Source organism: Girardinichthys multiradiatus, chromosome 20 (assembly GCF_021462225.1).
Source record: "Girardinichthys multiradiatus isolate DD_20200921_A chromosome 20, DD_fGirMul_XY1, whole genome shotgun sequence".
Classification (NCBI taxonomy): domain Eukaryota; kingdom Metazoa; phylum Chordata; class Actinopteri; order Cyprinodontiformes; family Goodeidae; genus Girardinichthys; species Girardinichthys multiradiatus.
In genome coordinates this window covers 43476917-43492076 of record NC_061812.1, presented here as the reverse complement: position 1 = coordinate 43492076, position 15160 = coordinate 43476917, and the positions used below count along the sequence as shown (strand labels likewise).

Genomic DNA, 15160 nt, shown 5'->3' with positions numbered 1-15160 from the left:
TCTTTGGAGTTTTTTTTTTTTTTTAAGAGTCTTCTCAATAAGAACGTAGAACTATCTAAATACATAAAATTTGTCACTCATGCGGGCATGTTTGGTGCAGATTTATTCTAGTTCCACGCTTCTGTTTGCTCTGACAGAATTTAAGTGTTCTGTGAAGTGAGAAGGAATCTTCTGCTACTGTTTACAGGCTCTCCTTGATTTGGAACGTTTAGAATCCAAACCTTTAAAATCAGTGACTTGATGCAATCAGCTGAGCTTCCCTACATGGATCACTTCTTTCTACTTGGCATATAATCCACTGAATTTGACTATCCAGAGATATAATCTGGACTGAACTGATTTCTGTCATTGGGTCTGAATCTGACTATGATTGGGTCTGATTCTGTAGACAGCCTGCTCCACTTGTATTTGTTTTATGAGTTCTGTAAAAGCTTTAAATTAAATTCTAGTTTTGCAATAGCGTAACTGCTCATTGTAGAAATAAAATGCTGCTAGTGAAAGGTTCCCAAAGCATGATTGGTCCACAGTCGTGAATAACAACTGGGAAGGTAGCATTTATAACATCTCTGCATTGAAATTTTATCAACCTATAAAATTTGTCTGGAGATGCAGCTGAATGGTTTGTAACCTGCATTAGATTTGTTAAGACAAACACCTTTAAGAGATCTTTGTTCTAGTAAATCCTACTAAAGTAGTTCTTGTGGTGCAACAACACTATAATAAGCTGCCTAGAAAGCATATTGATGTGAATTTCTAAAGTTGCTGATCTTGTTAGATGTGAATTTAAAAATGCAGCCAATCAGAAAGCAAAAAAAAAAAGCGATAAAATCTATAAAAATCTGATAGGAATATGACCTCATGAACAATGTGGATGTAATAACTACAACACTGTTTCCTAATTTTTCAACCGTTATTGGCACATAGAGTAAATCCTGTATAATTCACCTGAAAAATAATAACACTAACAACACTGTTGCTTACGTGTGTTTGTCTTTAAACCAATACTTTTGAAGCGCCTTTTGTTTCGATTTATTTTTCGGGTTTTCTTTGGTAGGAGTCTGTCAGCATCCTAGATTTTGACTTGACTCTATAACCTACCTTACAAAAGTTCTCCAAACCTGTCAGATTGGGAGGAAATCTCTTAAAGTTACCTCAGGTTTTTTTTCCCAGATTTAGTTCTGAGTTCTGGCTGGTTCTTCCTAAAACAAGAATTTCTTTCAGCTGAAGCCCTTCAGGGATTTTTGACATATAATTGATGAGCCATGCTTAAAAATAAGGTCCTTTGTCATTTCTAGCTTTCTTGCTAGTTTTGGATCTAAACTGGTTTACAGCTATTCATGATTTCAAAAACTGCAGTTCCATCTGAAACCCCACATCATGATGCTGCCACTACTATGTTGCGGTGACATGCTGTGTTGTTTTTATGCCAGACCAAAACACATTTTTCTATCAGGTTTTGGGAGATTTTAGCAAGGCTTGGATCCTTTCTTTGGAAAGAGGTACTTCTATAGAAAACAACCAGAACTCACTAGAAATTACCACAACTCTTCACGATGCTATAGTGGTATAATGGTGTGTTTAGTTTTTTATTCTCCTTCCTGATACCCTTGCACAAAATACCCTTTTTGATCCCTTGTAGTGTGTCTGAAAACTAAGGCTTTAGCGAGAAAATCTTAACAAAATCCTACCAGAAAAGCTAAACTTTATTTACAGTTCATCACATTCTCCCAATTGATGTTCACAATAGGTGTGAACCAAAGAAGACTCAGTGTTGGAATTGTATCAAAAGCTGGCTCAGAATAATATTAAAGCATGTGGACACTTATACAACCAAGTTAAAGTAGTTTTTATTATTTTTGTAAATGTTTTCCTCCAACAGATTTGTTTAGTCAAATAATCCAGGTTATATTTTACAATAAAGTTGGAAAAAGTGATGAAATGGTTTATTAAGCTCTTACTTTTTACATTTTCAAAAGTGGTTTGTACAACTCTATTTCCATTGTTTACAGATAATTGAACTTTTCAAAGTTCTAGTGAATTAAACCAGTTTGTGGCTCATGCTATATGCTTTTGGGACTCTTGGTCTGGTGCGTGAATTAAAATCACATGTTATCTTTTATTTCTGTCTGTGACCCCCAAAATAACTGCTATAGACTGGCGACATCCTAAAAAAATGTATATGAATGAATTAAAAAACAGACTTGAATTATTTAATTTCAGTATTTAAAAGGTATATTTAATTATTTAGTAGGACACAATTATTTAATTGTCAGTCAGTCATTTTCTACCGCTTATTCCATAGTGGGTCGCGGGGGAGCTGGTGCCTATCTCCAGCAGTCTATGGGCGGGAGGCAGGGTACACCCTGGACAGGTTGCCAGTCCATCACAGGGCAACACACAAACAACCACGCACACACTCATTCATACACCTAAGGGCAATTTAGAGTGACCAATTAACCTAACAGGCATGTCTTTGGACTGTGCATTTCATAATTTAATGGTGTTGTGACTATGAATCTGAGAATATTATTTAATATTTTATCAAATAATATTTCGGTCTGTTAAGGGTTGTACTGTGAATACCAGCCCAGTAAGGCGATGGTATTAGGACAAAATCAAAAGGGTGAGCCAAGCTCTGACATTATTGAACAGCAAAACTCTGCACACACAGGGGATGAATTCACACAATTTCTTAAAATACAAGAATTTATTAACAAAAATAAGTCAACTCAAAGTCAAACATATTTCAGTCAACAAACTCTTTACTATGCTAAAATAATCCAACTAAACTACCAAGCAGAATTAAAGAATAACGAAGACTAATGGGCTATGTACAATATAAAAAAGTTGGTTAAAGATGATTGAAATCATGACCAAAAGAGTGATGCAACATTACCATGCAATGTTTATGTTTGAGAACCAAGGATTATCTTGAAGAATCTGGAAATGAAGTTAAGTTAGTCTTGGAACCAACTTAGGCAATAATCAGCAAACGTTTAGACAACCAATCACAATGCGAGATCAGATAAAATTATTTTAATAAAATAATGTTTTAAAGAATGATCTGCTGAATAAAACTAACCTTCTGGATGACTAATTCTCAACGGTGTCTCATTAGCTGCCTTTATTTATTAAATCAATATTTAAAGAAATATTATTAAGGGAATATTTTGGAAAAGAGCCAAATCTTTCTAGAGATATGGGGCTAAATGGTGTTTCATTAGCTGTTAGCAGAAAAAGCTAACAAAAGAAGCTGATAGCTTAACACCAGAATCAAACACACACATTTAAAATACTGTTAATAAAGGGTTAAAATGCATAAGCGCAGATGGCGCATTATGATCAATGTTCTATGTTTAAAATCACGCCTTTAAATAAAGTTTGTCTTAACTTTAAAAACACACAAACACTGAACACAAAACTGAGCACGTGTGCTGCAGATAGCCTGCTAGCATTAAGATAGCAGAGTTCAACACAAACAAAACCAAACTTCATAAAATGAAAAACGTTCAGATCATAAAGAAGGTTAGCATCAGCTAACCTTTGAAGCTGTTTGGGGGGGCTCACTGTCTGCCGACCAAGCTGCACGTTGCCACGGTGATGCGGTCTCTGTTGTCCTCTTTCCAGACTGGGAAAACCGCTCCACTCGGCTTCTAGAGACAGCGTCTCTGCAGGGAATTCTCTGGAACACAGTTTGCTTCTGCAGGCCTCAGAGAGAAAGTCCTTGTACCTTAATTCCCGTTCTTGAATGAATCTACCGGATACACGAACAGTGATTCATTTGTACTTATCTTAGTGCATATGATCGATGATCGTATCACACTGTCGGATCCAGTTGAAGAGTTTATGTCTGTTTGCCAGTAAAGAGACATTAGCGTGCTGAAGAGATCTGACCATAAGGGCAGTGGCATCATGGGAAGTCCACTTTTCCAAATGTTGGAAGTAGGTTAAATGCAATTTATTTTGAAAGTTCCAGAAAAGTTTGTACCGCATCTTTCATGTTGTTTCCATGGCTGTAGGTCCCAACAATGGCATAATTAATTATTTAGTAATGTATTAAATAAATGCTACATTTAGTTATTTAATGGGACATTTAATGGTGTATTTATTTATTTTATAATTTTATTCAACTTTGTTCCTTTTGGCCCTGCATACACCTCAGGGGGTCACATCACTATGATCCTGAAAATCATCTCGCGACCCGGTCCCCAGGGGGCCCTGACCTCCACTTTGGGAACCCCTAATCTAGACTGTTCCAGCCTGTTTTATTTAGAAAAATAAACACCTCCTCCACCTGATTATGGCATGTAATGGCACACATTACATAGATTGGACTAAATAAATTAGAGCCGATTTGTATAGTAAGTCTACAAGACATGATGAATAAAAAAATGATATATAAATTGGAAAAATATCTAAAGGAGGATCTGTAACAGAAGTCAAATATCTCAACGTTTTTTAGACAATTAAAGAAAAAGGCAAACTAATCTAACCAAGTTATATTTATGAAAGCAGAGATTAGCCTGAGGTAACGCAGTACCTGGTTTGAGTTACTTTGGTTCTTTTACTCGTCATTATCAGTGAACCTCCAACAGGAAATCTCCTTGTTTCAGCACATGGTGCATGCCACAGCCCTCGGCAGCAGAACAGCATTTGAAACCCATTCAATCCCCCCCCCTTGGAAATCAAAAGCACCTCCTGTTCATTAGCTAATTACCTAATTAACAGAAAGCTAATTACTTTGTTGTGTGCACACAAACACGTGAAGAGGCTGTTATGTAACGGATGGTGATCCACAATTAATTTGTGACCACACTCCATCAAGTCAGGGCCATAATCCACACAGTGCATCTGCAGCATGACACAAACTGAACACCATAATAAATTCAGAGTCAGCTCCTGGGCTCCACTGATCCTGTATTGACATGCAGATTGAGTCACTGAACAATTACTGAGAAATTAGATTATCCTTTTAACTTGCTTCTTGAAACAGTTCATACATTTGTTGCTTTTTTATTTAATTCATTACATCAGACAATAGTATTTTGCGGCTTAGTGGAAAATACAGTGCCTAGTGACATCACGATATGGAAATTACATGCAGGATTTTGTACAGGATTTCCATTGTTCAGTGGGTAATTGCTTTAAATGTCAAAGCTTTTCCTGTTATCTTTCTCCACTTCAGATATTTTCCCCACCAAAAACAAAGCTAAAGTAAACTTAGGGGTTCATTAGAGACAAAGCTAAGCAGATTAAATACAAGTCCAAACAGAGGCTGATTTTATCCAGTTAAGGTCCTCCCCATTTGCCATCTAAAGAGACCCACATTAACTGCTAAAGATTTGAGAAGATTCGAACATGAAGCTACCAGGAACCCATTTTCCTCCAATAGTGTCAGTAAAGAACTGCAACCTACCTGGAGTTCCTGTAAGTACCAGGTGTTCAGTGCTCAGAGACATGGTCATGGTTTGAAGGGTGAAACCCAACCACCTCTGAACAAGACACATACGATGAAACATCAAGACAGAACCAAGAAATATCTAAAAAAAACCTCAACTGCAGATGAATGGACCCATGACTGGATCAGCAAGGGCACAGAACTCCACTTCGACTTAGATTCCAGCAAGGTGAAGGTACTAGGATGACTAAAAAGGACCTTTTCGGGCTAAAGATAGGCTCACAAATCAACTACAAAACCTACCACCAGTTTTTTTTTCAAGCGATGGTGCAGAAAAACATCTGCATCTTTCAAGAAGACCATAATTTTTATGAAGAGCAAAGCTCCATCCCATGCATTGCAGGATCCTAAAATGTCTATTCGTTGCTATGAACTAAATACTTGGTTGGGCCTTAATTAATGCATTAATGCAGCGTGGCATGGAGGCAATCAGCCTGTGGTTCTGCTGAGGTGTTCAGGAAGCCCAGGTTGCTTTGGAAGCGGCCTTCGGGTCATCTGCATTGTTGGGTCTGATGTCTCTCATCTTCCTCTTGACAATACCACATAGATTCTCTATGGGGTTCAGGTCAGGCCAATCAAGCACAGTAACACCATGGTTATTGGACCAGCTTTTGCTATCTTTGGCAGTGTGGGCAGGTGCCAGGCCCTGCTGGATTATGCTGTTTGACAGTGGAAGCCAAATGAAAAGGGTCTGCTGAGAGGTCAGTGGCACATTTAGAAGCAGATGTGGACACGACCCAAAGGTCTTGAGCCTTGCGGTTTTGAGCAGTGCAAAAACCTCACAATCAACAGATTATTTTGTAGGTTTTCATCGTGGGCCACAACAATTTTTCGACTTTGCCATGCAAAAGCTCAGATACCCTTTGAAAGTTTGTACATTTTGTCACATTACCACCAAGAACTTCAATGTGATGTAGTGGCATTTTTTGTTACACAAAGCAATGTATAATTGGGAAGTGGAAGGAATATGAAACATGGTTTTGAAAGTGTTCAACTAATAAAAATCAGAAAAGTTTGGTGCGAATCCTGTATTCAGCCTCTCCTGAATGTTTAGAGTGATGTGCAGCGTTAGTTTTCCACCATGCGTTTTAATCTCTTGCGACTCTTCCATAAAGACCTGATTTGTGGGGTTCAAAATTATTAGTAGTCCTGCAAATAGATACTTCCACCTGAGGTGTGTATCTATACAGCTCTTCCAGAGTTACCATGGACCTCTTGGCTTTTTCTCTGATTAATGCTCTCTTCATTTGACCAGTCGATTTAAGTGGACAGCAATTTCTTGGTAGGTTTTCAGCTGTCCCATACTGTTGTTATTTTCAAATGATGAATTTAAAAAGTGCTCATTGAGATGTTCACATCTTGTCAAGTTGCTTTGTACACTTACTGTTTTTTAAATCTCATCAGAGCTTTCTTCCTGAGCTCTCTGCCATGTTCCTTGGTCGTTATGATGCTGTTGCTTCACCAATGCTCTTTAACAAACCTCTGAGAACTTCTAAGAACATTGAATTACAGCATTACTTTGTGTTGGTCAATCACATACAATTCTAATTAAATACAATGTTGCTGGGGTTGTAACTTGAAAAAATGTTGAAAAGTTCAAGAGCTATAGTTATTTTCCGAAGTATTTGAAGCCTATAACTGGTACACAGAGTAATTAAACATGATATTTCTGAGAACATGTGTAAAACCACTGGCACAATAAAACAGTTTTAGAACAGAATAATGTCTGTCAAATATAATCTGGGTTCTATTAGGATTATTAACCTTACTGTAAACCTCAACGCCACATTTTAAATTTCGAATGTTTTGTAATAATAACAATGGTCAGAAGGTGGCGCTCTTCACCAAGAAACAGTCCTACCTGAGTGGGCTCAGCTTCCGCCCTCTTCTCAGATGTAGCTATGATAAAGCTACAACCATTCAGTGATATCAATCCTCCCTTAACCCAGATCAAGTAAAAAATAAAAAATAAAATAGGAGTTGCAATGGTATCAAAGATATCAATTTAGCTGGTGCTTTCTTTTCTCTTTGAACAATAGATAAATGTTTTAGAGAGATCTGCCCCCCCACTTCTCATAAAGTGTGCAGAACATTTTAATGCAGTTTTCAGTCCAAACAGAGTGCTTGTTAATCTTCTCAGCTGACATTTAGGAACTGAGAAAACCTGGCCCACACATTTGTGGCTCCATTGTACTAAAAAAAAAAAAACCCCTGCGCTCTCCTTATCGCCACTGTCCTTTCTTTAAAAGCATATCAGATCTCTTTAAACAGGTCAAACACAAACTAGAGGTTATGAACATATTTTTTTATCTTGTATTTGAATTTTAGAGCGCTACCTTTGAAGAGTTACACTCTAAAAACTAATATGACAAACGCTTAAACGATGGCGGTGGCGCAGTTGGTAGCACTGCACATGCCTTGCAGCAAGTAGGTCCTGGATTCGGTTCCCGGCCGGGTGGGTCTTTCTGCATGGAGTTTGCAAGTTCTCCCCGTGCATGCGGGGGTTCACCGGGTACTGTGGCTTCCTCCAACAGTCCAAAGACATGCCTGTTAGGTTAATTGATCACTCTAAATTGTCCTTAGGTGTATGCATGGTTGTTTGTGCGTTGCCCTGCTTTGGATTGGCGACATGTCCAGGGTGTCCCCTGCTGGAGATAGGCACCAGCTCCCCCGCGATCCACTAATAAGCGGTAGAAGATGACTGACTGAAGTTAATGATTTAGTCTATTTTTATTCCAATGTGTCATATGTTTGTATGAGCTGATAGCAACTATTAACGATTAACTTGTCCGAAAAAATTGCCTTTGTTGGATTTACGTTTTTATCCAGCGTTAGCTAGTTTAGCGACAACGCTAATGCTAAAGTCAAACCTGCTAGCATGCCAACACGTGACAGAGTTTAGTTGTGGCTGTCAGGGAGGAGTTTACATACCACCTTTTAATGATAGATCACAAAGCAATTGTTATTTTTTGTCTCTTTATAACATGAGAAGACAAACTCCATGAAACCCCTTAAATTAGTACTCAAGTAAATTACTAAAATATATTACAATGGCAGCTTTCACAGATACTACATAGAGGGCAAAAACTAATTATCTCAATACCGATTATTAACTTAGTAATTGAGTTGAATAAGTACATTTGAAAATTTATAATAATGTCTTTAAGCTGTTAAACTTCAATAATTTTTACTCATAAATTTTGTTTAAAATCTATCCAAATTAGATCTCTGCAAATTGTTGCATCAATTCTATTGGTTAAATTCTAACAGTGAGTTTATATATTTATTTGCTGTAAGTTAAGAGGGTTTAAAAAAAACAAAAACAAATTAGATCAGAAATGATTTGACCTAATGGAAAGTTGACTATGAAGTGAATATTCACTTAGGGAGAGCCATGTGCAGTCTTGGCTCACTACTATTTAAAAACATGATTTAAAATCCATCCAAATAAAATGTATACAATTTGTTACATATTTCACAGGTTAGAACACACTAGTTTGTTTTATTAGAGTATTTTGTTTTTATTCGTGAATGATTAAGACGGGTGGGGTGCGGGGGAGGACTTTCTGAAATTTCAGAAGTTCCTTCTTCCTCAGCTTTTATTCGTCGGCATGGGCATTTCGGCTTTTCTGACAGCGCACCCTCTTTCTTGTCACACTTCCAGCTAAAACTAATGCACATCATTACAGCCCCTGCCCCCCTCTCCCCATCCATAGAAAGAACCCACCTAAGTGCTTCGTTAAATGTACTTCATTTTGTAAAACATCTGCAACGTAATAAACCTTGTTTTGCCCAGCAGGTGGATATATGACGTCACGGACTTGGAACATCAAAACAAAAACATCCAAATCCGCGTTTATCTGCCCCCCCCCTCTTTCTCTCTCTACTTCTTCTCCCCGCGTGTTAAAAATCTAATAACATTAAAAGCCTGGACCCCGTGCCTTTTTTTTCCCTCTCCTGCGAGCAACACTGGCGAGTCGGCGAGACCGAAACTCCACGATTTGCCATATTTCGACGCCCTCGGTAAGATGATCGTTTTCTCCTTGCAGATAAGTTAAGTTAGAACCCCCTCCCGCCGTCCTCCTCCTCCTCACCTTCAGCGGTAGCCCGTAACCAACGCGGAGGCGAGCGGAGGAATATTTGTTGGTGTTTACGGTGATTTGTTGTCGCACGCGTCCGCGGTACACAAGCTCGCGTGCACAGGTTCATTGTTTCACGCTAGCAAATCGCCCCCCGCTCCCCCCCTCACCTCGCACCCCCCCCACTCCTTACCTCCTCTTTAACCATCGTTGGCCGCTGTAAAGCGTTTTTTCCTCCCGGTAAGTTTCACAGCTCTCATCATGTTAACATTGGCTTTGTTTCGCCCGTAGATACCTGCTGCTGCTGCTGCTCTAACACTCTCGCACCGAGTCTAACTTCGCCGCTGGATTATTAGACATAGCGAAACAAACTCCCAAACAGTGTTGTTATGACTTAGTGGATAGCACAGTCTATTGTCGCGGTTGTTAGTGTGGTGTGGTGTTTTTGTTTTTTTCTGAAAGTTAAAAGAAGTTGAGGCTACTCGTGAGACGCTTGGGGGGCGGGGGGGGAATAAAGTCGCAGTTACAGCTGGATAGATGCTAAGAGCGACGGTCCAGCGGTGACCACACAGCTTGTCATTTTGAAGTTACCTACGAAGAATAAGAAAAGTTTTCGCCGCAACGTTTAACTGTATTCGGTGGAAAGGAAAAGTTAGCATTGATTTCTTTGGCAGGGAATGAGCTTTTTCCCCACGTGTTAGCTGTCCCCCAAACATAAAAAGCACAAGAAAAAAAGTATTTGAACTGCACTTAACTACAATTCATCATACATTTACTAGCACTTCGGCTACTTTCTTTTAACTGTCCATCACTTGCGCGTCAAAATCCGTATTTTTATGTGTGGCGTGTCTACTAGGCATAAGACTACGCACAGTTCTAAAGCGGATATTCGCTTCATTGTCAACTTTTCAACCAAATAAAACCAATGAAAATTTCCACAGATAGATTTTACCAATCAAATTAGTGTAGATGGATTTTAATATGTGAATTTAACAGCTAATAAATATTTTACTAAATATAATAAATTGAAACCACCTTTTTTTTTAAATGTTCCTACTCAAATAAGTTAAGTACATTCTAACTAATTATTAAGATAATTTTTCTAATCTACTCTATCCTCCTGTTGTCAATAGAAACAAAACGAGATTTGTTCTGTGATTAGGGTATACAATGTTACTAACATAGCAATGAACATTCTATTCTAACAAGGTACCATGTCAGTCTTTCCACTGAAATCCAGAGCTAACATGCTATTCATTGGCAACCACTGCCTCAGGGTTAAGAAGCTGAGCTTGCTAGCAAGTTTAACCTTAGCATTAGCACTATTGCTAAACAAGCTGCAAGTGGATACAAACTTCAGTTCTTGCTCTGATCCATAAAATCTCTCGACCACAAGTTTCATGACAGTTCCTTACTTTCACTATGTTGACATATTCATTCTTGTACTAAAAAAAACGGAATTTTATGAGGTATTAATAAACGTTACCAGTTTAGAAAAATATTTTTTTCTTGGCATTTTTGTTTGTAAATGCAATGTTCAATAATAGTTACTTTTGAACAACATTAGCTCATCCAATCTAAACATTTTGATTAGAATTTACCTGAAGAGGTTGATTCAGTCACTGCGGTTCCAATTTTTAATGTTGGGGCTGATATGTTTCTATGAGCTGTATTGGTAAAAATGAAAAACTGTTATAAGACTTGGGATTGAGAAAGATTTTGTCTTGGAACGAGAGAACTATGTTTTTTTTTTTCAGTTTTAATTAGTTTAACAAGAGCCCTGAAAACAAGCATGATGAACTTCTTCTGTGTGGTTGTTGAGGAAAAAGGTAAAATGCCACCTTATCAAAATAGATTAAAAAAATGTATTGTCAGTTCCATTAATTTAGGTAGTTTGTAGCATTGGAGGACAAGCCAGATTAGCAAAACATAGCAATAATTTGTCAGTTTTGAGCTAATTCAGCTAAGTACATTTTAAAAGCTGGTTGGAGTTTGGCTTATTTAGCTCTTAAATATGTAGAATATCTACTTTAAAATATGAATCATATTTTACAGTTTTTTGAAGTATCACCACCCATCCAAACATTTCAGCCTTACTGTTAGAGAATAACAGCTGACCTTGCTAAATCTTCAGGTAAATTCAGTTCCAAACTTTTAAGTAGGATTTATTACCAAAATAAATTGATGTTAGAATGAAACTATAATTGAACATTACAACTGCAGACTAATGTGATTGATTAAAAAACGCTGAAATAATTTTAATGCTTGATATTTTCATGCCCACCAAAATTCCTTTTTATAGTGTAACATTTAAACCTCAACATTGTTTTTTTTTAACTATGTATATTTTGTGACTACTTTGCATTTGGTTGTAAAAAGTTTCACCATGTGGATATTATTTACCAAGTTAAATTATGGACTTTCTTATTCTTATGAATATATATTAAAAAATTAAAGAAAATATCACAGTAATTAATTAAAGCTCTGTAAGCAGTTTTTCATGATATAATGGCCATGTGCCTCCACCATTCGGAGTAATGTTATTCTTTTCTTTTCACTGTAGAAGACAAATGCTTATTCTCAGATGTTTCACAGGTTTATTGCTCATGGACCTCCTAAATATTTATTACACTGTCTAATACAGAATTTATATTAACCTAACCAAAATCTGACATGCATTTGCAGCAGAAATGATTATTATATTACCTGTAAATTGAAATAAGCAAATATATTTGTTTTATTTAGAACATTGTACATGCAGAAATTAAACAATTGTTCCAGTGTTTCATACAGTAAACGTGAACCACTGGAAACATTGCAAAAGAGAAACTGCAGCTTTAACAACTTTTGCTGGCGGTGCACCCTCCTTCTTGGTTCTTGGGATTAGTCATTGTCTGAAGGGGAGGAAGAAAAAAAAAAGACACTTTTTTGTAGGAGAAGTAAAGTAAACAGCCTCAAACAAGCGAACCTTGACAACCCAGATTAAGGAAAACATTGGAGATCAAACAGTGCTGCTGCTGGGCTGTTGTCATGAGCTGCAAGAGAGAGAGAGAGACTATTTGAACAGGCGCTCGGGTTTTGTGTGCTCACTTATGCAGAAACGGACCTTCACAAATGCTGACCCAGGTTCTAGGGTGCAGGATGGGTTTTCTTCGCAACTTTTCCTGGCCTGCAGTTTGACATGGATGTTACACGCTCACATACAGGCTTTCCTGTTTCAGATGTAGATGACTTAGCTTTGTCCCTCGAGATAATTATGCTGTTTTTCCTCGCTAAATGAATATATACTAAGCTGGCTGTGGAGCAGTGGAAAGGAAGGAAGATCTTGAACTTTGAGTAAGCGCACTGTTACGACACAAGATCTGTGATTTCTGTGTTATTTGGAAAGCCCTTATGTCTAGTTTGGCCTCTTCAGCCTTCTCAGGCTAAGGCTCTTCTTTGTACAAAGCTCAGGTTGAGCAGCTAAGAAAGTAATCAGTCACTCATGCATTCAGTGAGTGGACTCCCATCCCTGAGTGGAGCTGCTCTCTCTTTCATCTGACTGCTCAGTATTTGTGAACACACATTGAAATACCCTGTGCTGGGTACCGAGGGGCTGTAAACTGGCTGAGCACCCCTGCTTGCAGATAAAAGGGAGTTATTTTGGGCCCAGTGTGGGAATAAGGTGCCTCATTTGCTCAATTGTTTCTTTTTGGGTTTATTTCATTCACTCTTCATTTGACTTGAGAGACGCAGTACCCTCAGACCGCACGCTTTCAACATAGTATCGAAAGCAAGACAAGCGATGGATGAATAAAGGACATTTTCAGCTAAATTAATTTGTGGTAGTATTTATTTATTAATTTATTTTTTGCACGTTTGATTCAGACCACAAAAAAGGGAGGAAACGTGCCCACAGTATTAACACCAAAGCAACACGCTTATTATTGCTTCATTACATAAATGGACGCGATAACAAAGGAAAGCTGAACAATATTTCCAGGGTAAAAGGTTAGTGTGTCCGGGCCCCCGTGGCGCACCCTGACAGACGTTCCTCCTGGCCAGAGAAGGCGATCGGTCAGACAGCGGACAGCTTCAGGTGAGCTGTGTGCCCTGCGGGGCTGGTCGGATGCTCAGGACGGACATTAGCTCAAGCAGCCATTAATTATTGTCTCCTAACGTCATCTGTCCTCAATAAAGGGAAGGATACAGGCAAGAACTTTCACACCAAGAGGGAGCATGCACTTACAATCACCTAACTTGAGTTAGAAAATGAATTTACTTCAGCTGCTGTTTCATAAACAGTGCACAACATTAAAACACAATGCTTGGAATGATAAAGGTATAGCGTTGACCTGCTGGAGTGCTCATTAACTTTTGTTTTCAAGTAAATGTTGCATTGCTGTTGTATTAGTAATATGACATTTGGACCAGTGAAATAATACAAAAATGTTCATGTTCCTTTTTTTCAACCCGGCTTTAAGATATCTCAGTAGAAACATATTTATTTCTCTTTATTTCTCTAAACTTCAATAATTGTGTTTTCTAGAGATGCAGAGATAGAAATCGGCCAATTTTCCCTTTTAATTTATTGTGATTTTATAAAAGCCTCAACTAGCATCATGACATTACTTTGGGAACGTATGATTGGATGCATACATGGGGTTAATCTTTTAATTCCTTCATTTTCTGTTGGATTCAAAGCTACCAGCTATATCAAAGAACCTCCAACTTCTATGTGTTACAGGTGGAACTCAAAGGAAACTCTGAATCGTTACCAATTTCAGTTTAAATGCATTATGTTGCTAATGGACTTCTCTCCAAACAAAATAAGAACAACTGGAGACAGTCTCGAGACTCTAGTGAAGCTCATTATTTATCAAGTGCGAAAGTTTTCATAAGCTTGTCCAGATAGAGGTCACTGAAGATCTTGGTGAGGCACACCACACCCAAAAGCAATAATAGACTTCCAGTTGTGTAGAAGGTGGTCATTCAAAAATGACCCACTGTAAAGGACAAAAAGGTGACAAATGTATAAAGAAATAAATGTTATAACTAATTGAATCTCATCTTTTCCTATTGCCCCCCCCCCATAAATTTCCAGATTTGCTCAAAATGTCCTTAAAAAACATGATCCAACCAATAAAAATGAAAAATAATGTACAGCGTTCTGTTACCCTTTACTTTCTTTTGCCCCATCCAAGGAGTTACTAATATATACAGTTTACTGCTTTAAATTGACTTCATTAACACCCCGACTCGCGCTTTGAAAACCCACCATTTTTGAACCAGCTCAGCTCTTATCTGTTTCTAGAAGAATGCTGGTAGGCCTCTAGACACTTGGGACCGAGACATATGCTACAAGCTGTGCTCAGCTGCCAGATGAAACCTCAGCACCTGTTTGCATCAGCTGTCCAGTGTGTGTGTGTGTGTGTGTGTTATGTGACCGATGAGCCGGAGTTATTTTATATGGGATTTTCCCTCTCTTTCAGTGTGTTATTTACAATGAAACCAAACTGTTTTTCTTCAGGATTCTGATGCGTTGTTTTTTTGTCATTGTAGGACAACATGGAGAGGAAGTGGTGCTGAGAACAATCTGAAGCCCATTGTGGTAGTTGGCATCATCAGAACTGTGAGTGATCTC

General features: G+C 38.1%; 1 protein-coding gene across 6 annotated transcripts in view; it reads left to right on the top strand.

Annotated features, from left to right (window-relative positions):
• Window positions 1-9343: 9343 nt before the first annotated feature.
• Window positions 9344-15160, top strand: part of foxp1b (forkhead box P1b) — a 217816-nt gene continuing 211999 nt past the window's right edge. For 4 of the 6 annotated variants that reach the window (XM_047346873.1, XM_047346872.1, XM_047346871.1 and 1 more), the window contains exons 1-2: window positions 9745-9777; window positions 15079-15148. The gene's annotated coding sequence lies outside the window, so the exon portion shown is untranslated. Of the gene's footprint in view, window positions 9482-9744; window positions 9778-15078; window positions 15149-15160 lie in introns of those variants that run through there. The other 2 variants (XM_047346868.1, XM_047346867.1) reach the window with 1 other exon arrangement.